This window comes from Coenobita brevimanus, chromosome 70 (assembly GCF_032717465.1).
Source record: "Coenobita brevimanus isolate Jiangsu-jjx chromosome 70, ASM3271746v2, whole genome shotgun sequence".
Lineage (NCBI taxonomy): Eukaryota > Metazoa > Arthropoda > Malacostraca > Decapoda > Coenobitidae > Coenobita > Coenobita brevimanus.
Genome location: NC_137023.1, coordinates 55,460,283 through 55,475,038, shown reverse-complemented (window position 1 = coordinate 55,475,038; position 14,756 = coordinate 55,460,283). Strand labels below are relative to the sequence as shown.

At 46.3% G+C, this 14,756-nt stretch overlaps 1 non-coding gene across 1 annotated transcript; it reads left to right on the top strand.

Annotated features, from left to right (window-relative positions):
• The first annotated feature begins 261 nt into the window (after positions 1-261).
• TRNAK-CUU (transfer RNA lysine (anticodon CUU)) lies at positions 262-334 on the top strand. The gene has a single exon. It is a non-coding gene; the product is annotated as a tRNA-Lys (tRNA).
• The last annotated feature ends 14,422 nt before the right edge of the window (positions 335-14,756 follow it).

Sequence of the window (14,756 nt, the reverse complement as noted above, 5' to 3'; positions counted from 1 at the left end):
TGTGTGTGTGTGTGTGTGTGTGTGTGTGTGTGTGTGTGTGTGTGTGTGTCAAGTAGGATAGCTAAGTCTCAGGGAAAGAACTGCCAAATCTGTACCAGAAATCAGAAATTAAAAAAAAAACAAAAGTACCATGACAAAATAAGTAAATTAAAAAAAAAAAAGATGTTTGAAAGAACTTTGCTCCTGTATCCCAGCTTGGTCTTCTTCCTTATCCTGCCTTCCCTCCTCGTTGGCTGTCCTTCCATGGCAGGGCATTTCGAAGCCCGGCTAGCTCAGTCGGTAGAGCACGAGACTCTTAATCTCGGGGTCGTGGGTTCGAGCCCCACGTTGGGCGGTGATTTTTACTGGTGATAGTTTGATTTAATTTCAGGAATAAAGACAGATAAAGTTCATTAGAATAATCACATGAGAGGCGTAGCGTCAAGGGAAATGTACCGATACTTAAAGTGTATAAGTTTATAATAAGGATAAATATAGAAAAAAATATTGAGGTAAAGTTAGAGTAAGGAGACAGGATTCAACGTACACAGATCATTAAAAAAAAAAAAAAAATCGTACATGTTAGTAAGGAGACAGGAAACAGCTATACCCCGTTCAATTTAACTAGGCGTAAAATTGCAGTCTTCGTCCTGAATGCTGGGCTCTAACTAGCGTTTATCCCTTAAATTTGATGCTTGTCAGGGAGAAATTATATGCAACGGATGTAGAGCCTAAGTGTTGTCTTATTCTGCCACTCCTCCTGTCTTATTCCGTCTCTGTCTGTCTCCATTTCCCTTTCCCTTTTCTTTTTTTTTTATCATCATCTTTTCTCCTCCCCGTTATTTTCTTTTCCTTGTCCTCTTCCTCGAACGTCTCTCTATCTCCGCCCTCACTTCTTTACATTCCATCTTTTCTTCCCCCGTCTACCCTCATCCCTCTCCCCTTCTTTCCTCCCGTCATTCCCTCTCCTTCCCGCCTCCCCACCTTGACCTCTCCACCCTCTAGCGGTCACTTCCACCGCCATTAGCCGTCATTTTTCCGGGTGTGTCTAGTCAGGCGGGGGCTCAGAGGAGGTGGAGGGGAGGAGAGAGGGGAAGGTAGCCAGGGAAAGAAGGAGGGAAGGGGAGAAGGAAGAATATGAGGAGTGGGAGGGAAGGAGGAGAGAGGAGGAAAAAGATAAATTTATGAAGTGGAGGGGAAGAAAGAGAGGGATAGAGGGAGGGAGTTCGAGGAGGAAAGAGTGAGCTTGGAGGGAAAAATCTGAGGAGTGGAAAGGAAGGAGAAAGAAAGGGATAGCGAGAGAGAGACACACACACAGAAAGAAGAAAGGAAAAAAAGAAGGAAAACAGAAGAGGCATGAAAGGAAAGAAGAGGGAGAGACACAGGGAAGGGGAAAAAAGAATGAAAAGTATTATTGGGAGAGGAGGAGAGTGTGAAAGACGGAAGAACTAGGGAAGAGATATTGAAAATTATGGAGAGGAGGAAGTTGAGAACGAAGTAGAGCGGGAGGGAGGGAAGAGGAAAATAAGAGTACCGTACTAATAGGGGAGGAGGTAGCAGTAGAGGAGGGAAGAAGTGGGCAAGAGTTATTGGGAGGGGAAAAAAGAGGGGTCCGGAGGGGAAGGAGAGTTACGAGTGGGGAAGTTGACAACATGTGTATTATTAGTATTATTATGCATCATTTTGAGGGACTGTACACAAATCTTCACCAGACCTAAACAACCACCAGTCAAGCCCTTGTGAGGTGCAGGGGGGCCAGGTTGGGTTACCTTTGCTTAGAACAGACGAATTTGGAGTAGAGAGGTATATGAGACAAGGGAGTGTAAGCTGTGGGGAGGGCAGCGAAATGGTAGGAAGTAGGGCGACGTGGAGGCGATTTACTTGTGATCACCCTTGACGGGATTAAGGCGCCTGGCTATAAATAGATAGATAAATAAATAGACAACGTTCCTCTGGTCATTTTTCGATCAGAAAGCCTCCAATTACCTCATGTAGATTCAAAACTATGCGAGAAAGGCACATGATCGTTTATTACAGCTGGGGCCTAAGTTGACTGCGTTACTTTATGATATACAGTGTTTTATGTGGCCATGTATTTAACCCATTGAATAATAAACATTTTTTATTTTTATTTTTAGAAAAGCAAAACTAGATCCCAGAAGTGACTTGGAGCACAGAGGGAGTTATTATCTGTCTTTCTTCCCTCGTCTTCAAGATTATGCCAAGTGGAGATTAAGACTTGTTAGTGTGATGGCTAATTAATCCTTCTTTTGCAACATTAACTCAGCACGACACACGAGCAACATACTAATTAAAAGAAGGGCAATATTTCACAGGTGTACCTTGACAGTCATTACCTGTTGTGGGTTAAATGAACAGGTAAAGGAACTCAGGGAAATTAAGAGATGATTTGTGTGTGGAGGATGAGAGAGAGAGAGAGAGAGAGAGAGAGAGAGAGAGAGAGAGAGAGGAACTGACACAGGAGGAAAAGAACGAGTGTAGTGAATTAAAATCGATGAATGAAATAGAAAGAAAATGAAGAAAAAAAGAAAGGAAGCGAGTAACCAGGTAATCATGTCTCCCATCCAGTCCTATATCATCAGAAGCGTAAGAGAAGGTTGCTTAAGCTCTGATATCCAAGGCGGGTGACCAGTTACTCGCCCCTGTGTTGTATTATGTGAACAGTAAACCTAACCACCTCTTGGATGTACAGTAATTCCTTAAGGATCACATCTTTTTGGAGCGTCTTATCTCGCTAGACCACCAGGCATCCACATCTGTACGGTAAATAGTTCTCTGGGATACAAGAGACCATTTGGCTTGTCACTCAGGGGAAGGACACGGGAAAGTAGCACTACATCAAGTTAACGAGGGAAAAAAGCCAAGAAGAGTAGAAAAGATCAAGGAAAGGAATGTATCTGGTGTTAGTTCTTGGTACACAGATCAGAAAAGAACGAGAAATAGAGCCGGGTATAGAGGGAAGGATCAAGGAAAGGACGCTTTGTGCTGTGTCTGACCTATAACCAAGATCCCCAGCCCCTCTCAGCCCAATTGATGGTCAGGTTTAGTCAGGTCGCTTTGATTATGCTGTGGTCACTTTAACCAGGTGTCTAACTGTCCTATCTCCTTCTTGAATGCTGATCTGTAACAAGGCATACACCAGAATATGGTGCTAGTCACGATGAAGTGCCGTGGAAAAGGTGCAGGACATGGCATTGTTTCGTTCTGTCATTGAGCTACGGAAAATAAGCCCCCAAAAGACGAAAATTCCGCCAGGCTAAGGTGAATGACGTATAGGAACTCGTAATTTGACCTATAATCTCTCTGGTTAGGAGGCTTCCTTGCACCTCTTCTTTAGCGATTTATTTTTGGATGCGACTGGCTGATATCCCTTTGTACGTTATTTATGCAGAGTATGGCATAGTACTGTAGATGGATTTACATAACATGGGGACGGCCAGTAAGGTGTAGTAAGCAAAATAAATCGCTCAGGAAAATGTGTTAGGGAGCATCCTCAACCGACGAGCGTACAGGCCTAAGGTTCGAATGCTGAAACCAGAAATTGCAGAGTGGGATGCTGACTCAAAAAATGTATAATGATTTCTTAAGTACGTGATGATGATGGAACTTACCTTGCCTTCCAGTAGTTGCTGACTGCGTTCTGTGAAATGGGATGCAGGCTAATGGTACCTAATAATCACAGGCGCCCTATACTTAACCTTTACTTAGGGGTTTGCGTTCCACTTATCGATTTAAGGTTTGAGGATAGAATTTTAAGGCTCAGTAATATCTCGCAATCAGGACTTAAAATTCGAATTGTTTTAGTGGCCAGCGTTGATGAGAAGAAGAAGATGGAAAAAAAAAAAAATAGGGTATGCAGACCACACACGCACCCCGTCAGCACTACGCAGGTTCGATCTTCGGCCGAATATTTGTGTGACAGTTTCCCCCCTCCCTTAGTACTCTCAGGCCTCCTCGTTTCGTCCCCATCCTGGCAACAGACTATACGGGTCGGCTGTGGTCAGAGAGAGAGAGAGAGAAATGGCAAAGCGGAGAGGGAAAGACTGAGGGGAAGAAGAGGGGAAAGAAGAAAGGAAAGGAAAGGGAGAATGGGAAAGCAAGTGAGGGAAGGAAGGGGCCAGTGGTTACTCAGTTACCCCAACTTTCCACGGGAGCCGCCTGCTTTGCTGTCCTTATCTCATTCTGGTAGTTCAGTTACTCTTTTATGAGCTGCCTAGCGTGGCCCAACCAGCCTACTGCAGTTATTCTCTCTTTTGATGTTCAGTGTTTTTTCTCCTCAGTCCCTCCAGTTTCCCCCTTTCGTCTGTTCCTCCTCTCAAGTTCTCCACATTTCCTAAGAACTCCTTGTTTCCTCTCCCCCTCTGAGTCCTTCCTAAACGTCACAAGTAGCTGCTGTTACCCTCTTAAAAAAGGAAACAGATTAGCTTCCCTCAGTTTTTTCCCTAAAGTTATAAATTAAACTAATATATAGATAGATAGATGTTACACAGGTTTACCAAAGTCTATGTATTTTTTTTTTCCCACGCCAAATACATATAAGTGTTAAGTAAACACTTTTTATTTCTACTTCCCAAACTTCCCCGGTGTGTGTGTGTGTGTGTGTGTGTGTGTGTGTGTGTGTGTGTGTGTGTGTGTGTATATGTCCTTGCTGGGTGTGTTTTATTAGGTTCCCCGGCGTGTTTGGTAGTTGAGGCAGCGGGGGTGTGGGTGAGTGTGTTCCCAGTCCATTACTGTCGCTCACACTGAAATATTTCCACACCTTCCCCACACACCTTGCTACTTCCCCGTTCTCCATCCCCCTTCCCCTCCCTCTCCCCCACATTCCTCTTCCCCTGTCACACCCCTCTCTTCCTCCCCTAAACACCATAATTCCCCATTCCTCTCTCCCACCTCCCTTAGATACACCATACCTTTCCCTCTTGTCCATTTCCTCCTCTTACCTTAGCTTTCCCCTTCCCACCCCTCCTCGCACCTTCTCTTTCTTTTCCACATTCTTCCCCTCTCATTTTCTTCTTTCCCTGTTTCCTCTGTTTACCTTCCTCCTCACTTTCTCTGCTCCTTTCATTTCCTTCCCCCTCACACTCCCCCCTTCCACGCCCATCAGACCTCCCCTCCCCTCCCCACCCCTGACCAAGTAGCATCGCTCAGGTGTCGTTCCCTGGGTATTTAGGTCTTACCCCTACCCCTCCCCTCCTCTCCGACCTCATCCTCCTCCCCTTCCCTATCCCCCCCTTCACCTTCCCCTTCCCCCTTTCCCAGTCCCTTCCCTATACCCATCTCCTCTCCTTTGCCATCCCCATTTCCTCCCTATCTTTCTGTTTATTCCTTTCCTCATCATATCCTTCCCTTTTCTCTCCCCCTTTATCATCGCTTCGTTTTCCTTTTTCCCATCTTTTTCATTCCTTTCCTTTTTCACCCCTTCCAAATCACCATTCATCGTCCCTACGTCATCCCCATCTCATTCCCATCCCTGTTTTTTCATTCATCGCTCTTCCGTTATTACTCTCCTCCACTTCTACCTGTTCCCTTATCCCATTCCTCCTATCCCATATATTTTTCCCGTTCATTATACTTCCCCTTCCCACGTCCCCATCATCATCCCCATCTCCATCCCTCCCCATTTCATCTACCAATTTCTGTCCCTCCCCCAACCCTGTTTCCAGTGGTTTTTGCCATTTACCTCCTTTATCAGATATCTCATGATCATCTCTGTATCCCCAACCTACTGCAGTTATCCTCTCTTCTTATGTTCTTATGTCTCTTCTCGTCTCCTCTCTTTTCCTGTTTTCCTTCCGTGCTCATTTTCCATATCTCCCCTTCCCGTTCCCTTTCCTTACACACACACACACACACACACACACACACACACACACACACACACACACACACACACACACACACACACACACACACACACACACACACACACACACACACACACACACACACACACACACACACACACACACACACACACACACACACACACACACACACACACACCTATTTTTGCGCGCTGTATCCAGATGACGCTGAGTAATGCCACACTTATACCAGAGTTGAATATTACGTATCATAAGAACGTGATACACTTCCATGACCGCTCCCACCCCCACCCCTCCACCACAACCACCCCCCCACTAACCCTCCACCACTCTCACCTTCGCCCTCACCACCACACCTGCCTTTTTTCCCTATCCTCCACCTTTTCCCCTGCTCCCCCAACCCTTCTTACCTCTTCACACTCCCCATCCTCACCTGTCTCACTCACACTCCCTCGACACTCAACTCCTGCATCCACACTCCCCACCTACCTCCACCAGCTCCATTTATACTCCCCCAATCTCCTTTTTTCCCAACTCGCATTCCGTCCATTCTCCCTCCACTTCCCCCATTCTCCTAGCCTCTGTTCCCCCATTCCCCCCTACTTCCCCTCCCCCCAGTCTCCCAATCCTCCACTCCCCTCTCTCCCCCATTCCCCCGCTCCCTCCTCTCCCCCCATTCCCTCCCCAATCTCAAGGCCGGGGGAGTTAGCAGGCAAGCCGCAGCGTGTCACCAGGTTAGTGTGTTACCTGCCTCACACACCTGTCCACATCCGGTCTCACACCTGTCCTCACCTTCATACCTGGCCTCACTCAAACCTCTTCTTTCTGTCATACTTTTCTTCTGTCTCATACCTGACTTCACTGTCACACCTCTCCTCACTGACGCTCATACCTGTTCTATTCACTCACACCTGTCCTATTCACTGTCACACCTGTCCTATTGACTGTCACACCTGTCCTATTCACTCACACCTGTCCATATTCATTGTCACACCTCTCCTGTTCACAGTCACACCTGTCCTTTTTACTGTTACACCTGTCCATATTCACTGTCACACCTGTCCTCATTCGCTGTCATACCTGTCCTTATTCAGTCACACCCGTCCTTATTCGCTGTCACACCTGTCCTATTCACCGTCACACCTGTCTTTATTCACTGTCACACCTGTCCTTATTCACTGTCACACCTGTCCTATTCGCTGTCACACCTGTCCTCATTCACTGTCACACCTGTCCTTTTTCACTGCCGCTCCTGTCCTTGCACCCACATCCTGTCTCCTACACCTGCCCTTAATAACACACCCACACCTCCAGTGACTCACGCACTCACGCCAGCATACAATCACTCTTTCATTCATTTTGCAGTATTTTACGCACCAGCACTCGTTCATTCGTTTTACATTTATCCATTCACTAACACTGATTCATTTATATTACACTAATTCACTACCCAACATACACTAATTCACTCGTTCTACACTTATCCACACAACATCACACATTCGTAACATTCACTCTCTCTCTCTCTCTCTCTCTCTTACTTTAACACTAACCTTTGCGTGATCCTGCAAACTTTTATTTTTCATTTGTCATTTCACTTGGGAAGGTCAGATAGAAAGTTTTGATGAACGTAATGATGAACAGACTCCCTGCTTTCTTCAGCCTTGCATCTTTGAATGCTCATTATTGGGCTTCTTCTCCCCTGTATTAAACACTGTTATCATTTGGGGATAGGGAAGAGTGAATTTACTCCTAGCAGAGTATATATATATAGCTTTTAACATCGACATAGTTTGCCTTTATAATGTACGATAATATATTTAGGTGAAGTGTTCAGAATAAATCGCTAAGAAAGAGGTGTTACGATATCAGAGTGTGTGGCTGGGATGTTACGTGACAGTCGGGCAGACGTAACTCGAGGGGATAAATGCCTTCACCACACACACACACACACACACACACACACACACACACACACACACACACACACACACACACACACACACACACACACACACACACACACACACACACACACACACACACACACCCTTCCTTTCCCCTGCTTCTCCTGCCTGTCATTCCATTTACTCGTATATTCCTTCCCATTCCCCTCCCCCTCTCCTCTTTTCCCTATCTACAGCTTCTCCCTTTTTCTCTCCCCTTGTCGTTCCTACCTTTCCCTCCCTTCATCTCCTACTTATCATTATCTCTGTTATCTCCCTTCTCTCTATCTCCCTCTCCCCTTCCACTTTGTCCCTCTCTCCTTCGACCTGTCCTCTCCCCTTCTATTATTTAACTCCTCGTTCCCTTCCTTCCCATCCATTTCTTCTCCCCATCCTCTATCCCCTCTTCCTCGTAGTCTCCTTCCTCTTCCCTCTCCCTACGACTCCCTCCTTTTACTCCCCACTACGTGTCATGTTCACTTCCTTGTATTTTTCTTCCTCTTCCCATACCTATATCATTTATTTTCACATTTTTCTCCCTTCCATACTTACAATGCCTTCCCTGTTGCCTCTTCTTCCTCATCCCCTTCCTTCTCTTCCGTCTTCCTCTTATTTTTATTCCTTCTCCCATCCCCGCCACTCCTTCCTCCTGTCCACTATCCTCCTCCCCTCCCATCCCCCATCCTTCTCCTCCCCAATATCCCCACCCCTCCCATCCCCCGGCCTTCTCCTCAATATTCCACTTCCCCTCCTATCCTCCCTCCTTATCCTCCACACTATTCTTCTCCCATCCCCTATCTCCCCCCCCCCCCCCGTTCGACCTTGAGGGCTGGTGTGCTCATAAGCCGTGTACCTGGGAGCTGGTGAGCGGTGCGTGGTCACCCGCAGCCCTCTCCCGCCAGCATTAGTTCCGCTCTCCTCCCTCCCATCAAACCCACGCTCACTCACGCTCCCCCCATCCCATTTCCCTCCTCTCGTCTCTTCCCCTCTTCCCCTCCCGTCATCGCCATGCTTACTCACGCCCTCCCCCTTTTCCCTTATCCCCTCGCGTCTCTCCCTCTCTCCCCCTCCCATCATGGCCAAGCTTACTCACGCTCCCCTCGTCCCATTTCCCTCTCTCGTCCCTTCCCCTCCCTGCACAGCCATGTTCACTCACGCTCCCCTTTCCCACCTCCCCTTCTCGTTTCTCTCCCCACCTCCACCCCATCCCTTCACATCAACGCTCAGTCATGTACCCCCCAAACTCTCCCACCTCTCTTAACTTCACTCACGTCTCTCCCTCTTACCACTTCTCGCCTCTCATCTACATCCATTTCTTTGGCAATTCCTTCCCTTATCGTTTCTCCCACTTTTATTAACCAGCTTCGTCTCTTCACTGCTTCATCTCATCTGTCTCTTCCTCCCTTCCTATTTCTCCCCCTTCCTTCCCAACCATCCTTCTCCTCTCTCCTTCACGTTCCTTTTTCTTCTCTTCCCCTCGTATCTCTGTCCATTTCTCCCTTGCATTTTCTCTCCCTCTCTCCTCCCTTTGCTGTTGCTCTCCTGTCTCCTTCTACTGTCTTCCTCTCCCCTTGTCTTCCCTCACCCCTATCCCTCTGTATCCATCTGTCTTTCTCACGCTGTCTTTCCCATGCTGTTACTGTTTACTTTGCTGTCTCTCTTGTCGTTACCTCCCTCTTTTTGTCATGTATTGTCATTGTCATGCTCAGTGTCTCGTAACGATATTTTGTATTGTGTGTGTGTGTGTGTGTGTGTGTGTGTGTGTGTGTGTGTGTGTAGTAGCGTTTTCTTCTTGTGTATCATGTTATTCTTGTGCAGTCAGTCTGTTTATCAGTGTTTTTCTATATGCTGTTTCCTGCTGTCACTTTATATTGCAGTTTGTGTCTCATGCCCTCTCTGTTTATCTTAGAGCGTCTTAGTATGTCATGTCTTTTACCTCATGCTGTCGCTGTCTTTCGTGGCGGTTGTGTCATTCTGCCCTATATTTTCATTTATTCCTCTCTGCCTCCTGCTGTCACCCTTGCCACATCATCTGTCTCGCTCCGTCACCACACTGTCCCTTAACACCTTCGCTTCAGTGACTCCTTTATTCCTTTATTCTATTACGTTATTACCATCTCCAGACGATTTAATTCTTCTTAGTATACAAGCCATAGGTAAAGTTTGGGTTAAAAATAGCTGTAATTAACCTTGTCACTATCAGAGGTGTATCTGTGACTAAGTTCGTCTTGTAGTAGCATATGGAAGACATTAGGACCTAGTTTGGGCTGTACTATTTTATTTTGACTATAAATGGAGTTTTAGTGGTATGGGGCTTTTTTTTTTTTTTTCGCAGTACTTTGAAATTAAGACCCAGGATGAAGTAGACCTTTGTCTTGTTTCCTGTCTATCTCTTCTTCCATGTTCTCTCTTCCTCCCTGTTCCTGTCTCTGTCTCCTGTCTGCTTGTCTCTCTCTCGCCTCACTGTCTCCCTCTTTCTCTCTCTCTCTTTTCCATGTCACGTCTCTGCCCCATCTGTGCTCTCGCCCCGGGGTTCATGTAATGCTGTTTCACTCTCTCTCTCCTTTTTTGTATCGGTTTTTGTCAGGCTTCCATGCCGATCGAGGGGATCTTTCTGCTGGGCTGTCTCTTTGGTTTTGGTTGTGTCTGTCTCCCTGTCTCATTATCATTTTGCGTCTGTCTGTCTGTCTTTCTGTCTGTCTCTTGTCTGACGCTGCATCTTGTGAGGGGGTGACCGAGAAAAGGACCGACAGGCTTTCCTCTCCCTACTTAGTAATGACGCTTCCTCCTGCCACACTTCACCTTCTTTTACATACACTTCTATGGATTTATATATTGCTTTTACATATTTTTTCTGGGTGTACAATTTTGTATGGTAAGACCGTTCTGTTTGATCATATTTGCCTGTTCGTCCATTATTTATCACATCGTTTTTTGTAACCAGCTTTATTCATCATTCCTTATAATTATTCTCGTTTATCTTTTCCTCAGCTTTATGGTCTACTCTTCCCCTCGGGACTCATAAAACACTACTTGATATATGATAACAGACCCGCCACCCCATGTCAGGCGTGTGCAAGCCGAGCGGTACAATACATAAACACACATAGCCTGTATTTATTCCGCGTATATTCAAGTCTGCCAGCGTCTCATGTATCTCCGCCAGGGGTCGCTACACACACTCTGCAGCCCGCAATTTCATCTCTCTCATGCTTTTCCATGTTAAACACACATACATCTATTCCTCTGCTATCTGTATCTATCAGCGTCTCATCTATTTCCGCCAAGGGTCTGCACACATCCTCAAATTCCATCTCTCTCTTGCTTTTCCATGTTTGCCAATTGACCCTCTCTCAAGATGTGAGGTGCAGTTTCAGTTAATTTGGAGTCGGCTCAGAGCTGCTTAGGGATAGTGGATTTTCGCCCCAGATCAAAACTTGGCGCCTTAATGCGGATTTAAGTCGGAATTGCCTGACTTCATTTCAAGTCATATTAAGCTCTTTGATGACCCTTTAACTCATTCACGTCGACTCCAACTTACTTATTCAGCCTGGAAGACACTCTGGTGCTGGAGAGGGTCGCCTTCTCGTGGTGGCACCGACATGACCAGTTGACCCCGCTGCCTGGTCATACAAACGTCTCTCAGCCCCCACCCTATCCACCAAGTGGAGGTTGGTGTGCTGCAGGAGTAGGGTAACTTCAGCCTGCAGTCCACTGGGTTCACATGTAGATGAGCCTGGGGTTGGAATTGCTACTAGACTCTGGAGCCCAAATGAGGTGTAATTTTATATGCAAAAAATCGTGTGTTGAATGCATAAATAAAAAAAATATTGCGTCCTTGATCTAAAGCGGGTTAACTGCAGTAAGGTCAGAACCGCCATTTGCCTGGTATGTGAATTGGGTCAAGGCTGCAGGACATTATTATTATTATTATTATTATTATTATTATTATTATTATTATTATTAATATTATTAGAACCAGGATAGACGGGATAATTATTTGATTTTGGAATCAGGTGAAAAAATTGTTAGTAATTAGATAAAAAGTCTCCATGAAGCTTGAGTAAGGATATAGGCCAAAACTGTGTGCTGTAATAAATAAATCACATCAATGACCTTGAGCTTTTTTGTCAGAGTGAGGTCAGAACTGCATGGTGATTTAATTCTGAATCAGGTCAGTGCTGCTTACCCAGTCCCACGAAACCCATCTCTCATCCAGCCACTCTCAGCCTTCCATTATTCATTTCCCTGTTGTTAAATGTAGAACCCATGAAGAGTATGTAAATAAGTATCTCCCTGCATGTAATATCTTGAAATTTTCTCTTGGGTGGCCACAAACAAATCGCCTCCATGTCGCCGTCCCCTGCCGTTACGCTGGCCTTATCACTTGACGTAATTGTGACTTCCCGTAGTTGAATAAAATAGTTTGACTTTAGGTAAAAAAAATTAAAAACAAAATGAAAAGAAAATCCTAAGTTTGCAACCCAGGTGTAAAGTGTGTCTGTCTTTAGATCTTTTTCTGTTGTCCATCTATCCTTTGTCTGTTTCTCTTATTATTATTATTATTATTATTATTATTATCATCCTTATGCCACCACTATCACAATCATCACCATCATCCGTTATCACCACCACCACCACCACCACCACCACCACCACCAAAATCCCTCCCCTCTCCCAGCTCCACAATAGTGATAATCGAAAATTACAATAAATGGAATAAACGAGTAGAAATTCTCCATTCTTATATATGTCTCATTGTTCACCCCGAGTCAGTGGAAAAAAAATATATAACCACCTCGAGCGATTCTATTTATATGTGACTTTTTTTTTGGGGGGGGGGGGCTTAAAATTATGACCTCGATCTCTTCTTGCTCATTTTTAGAAGTTTACGATATTAAGAATGACGAGTGGAATTAGTCTTTTTTATTTTTATTTTTTATTTTTGTATTATTTCCCCCTCCCTTCTCTCGGGTGGCGTATCAGTTTAGCTTATTCTTTCTCCCTCCAGACGATTTTCCTCGGCTTGGTTAAGATCTCCTCGTGCTGAAGGGGTTAAGGAAGGCCGTATCTAACCCCTCTACTTCAAAAAATCCCTCCTGAGCGGAATAAAATCGTCCGGAGATAGCAAGAAGAATAGAAAAATGTGTCCTCGGGCTTAAGAGGTTAATACTCTCTGAAATGCCTTTTAGATACTTACCTCTTTTTCATATTTATCTGGTATTTATTTATTTTTTATTGACGGCGGTAATATTTTGCTCATTTGGGGGTATCAGTAATGTTATGTGTTGGTGTGAAGAGGCTGCTGCTTTATCTTGAGTTATTGTTGTCATTGAGTTAATTATGTTGCCTTTACGTAGTGTTTTGTTCAAGATTGCCGCACCGCACCATCATCATCATCATCATCATCATCATCATCATCATCATCATCATCTACACTGGCACCACAACCCTCACCCCCACCACCTGGATCGCCTGAGTGGTGGAGATGTGGCCGTCACCTTGAGTAGTGGTGGGTGTGGTTAGTCTCCCTCACCTGCCTCCTCACCTGCTTCCTTACCTACCTGCCTCCCCACCCGCATGCCTTCCTACCTGTATACATCCTTACCACCTCCTCTAGCATACCTTCCTAACTACCTACCATCTCCCTTCCTGCCTAGCCTACTTGTCGCCCCACCTCCTACTTTCCCATGTTCCCACCTTCCTCCCTGCCTCCCTACTTTCCTCCCCCCTACCTACCGTCCTGCCTTCCTCACCTACCGTCCTGCCTTCCTCACCTACCTGCCTTTTCGTCCCCGCCTCCTGCTTGCCTGCCAATCATACCTCCATGCCTGCTTCCTCACCTGCTTCTCCTCCCTTCCTCCTCCACCCCCTTTCCTACCTGCCTACTTGTTCCCCTGCCTACCTCCCAGCTTCCCTCCCTACCTTCCTACCTTTCGATCTGCATACCTACCTAGCTGCTTACCTACCTACCCACCTACCTACGTTCTGCATACCTACGTTGCCTACCTACCTCTTTCCTCACCTGCTTACCTACCTACTTACCCCATTACGTTCCCTGCCTACCGTCTTGCATACCAACGCTACTACCAACCGCTTTTCCCACCTGCCAGCCTACCTTTCTGCCTCCCCCACTTCCTCCACCTGCCTACCCACCTACCTCCCCCACCTCCTTCCCCACCTGTCTACCTACCTTCCCCACCTGCCTACCTGCACTTCTACCTTCCTTCCCACTCGCCTACCTGCCGTCTTCACCTGCCCTCCCTGTCTGCATATCTCTCTACCTACCTGCTATTCTACCTTCACTTTTTCCCCCCTATATGTGTCCCTCTCTAACTACAAACTAGAATCCTTACCCGGAGGCCAAAGTATACGGCGTCATGCACCCTCACATATCACCACTTGGGCGCAGACACCGAAGCGTCAATATTAAAACGTACTAGGCTTGTCTGTTTTCAGGACTAACAAAATTCCCAAAACTGTTTATTTCCCAAGTTAGGGACTCTCTCTCTCTCTCTCTCTCTCTCTCTCTCTCTCTCTCTCTCTCTCTCTCTCTCTATCTCTCTCTCTCTCTCTCATACACATTTTTGTTTTCCTTGCTCACCCCACCTGCTTGCCCGTCCCGCATCCCCTCCTCTCTCACCTGCCTCTTCTCACCTGTCCCTCTCACCTGCCTCCCCAATCCCCCGAATCCTTCCCAGTCTCTCCGTCTCTTCTCTCCATCCCCTTCTCTCCTCCCCAGTCTCTGCATCTTTTCTCTCCATCCCCCCCTCTCTCATCCCCACCCTCTTTTCAACTCCCTACCCCCCTTTTCCTCCCAATTTACCCTCTCTTCTCCTCAGTCTTACCATCTCTCATTTGCTTCCCCTCTCTTCTCACCATCTCCCTCTCTACTTCCCACCCTCCCCTGTGAACTCCCCGCCCCCATCTCTCCTCCCCAACCTCCCCCTCCCTCACCTGCCTCCCCAGCCCCTGCCACACCTAG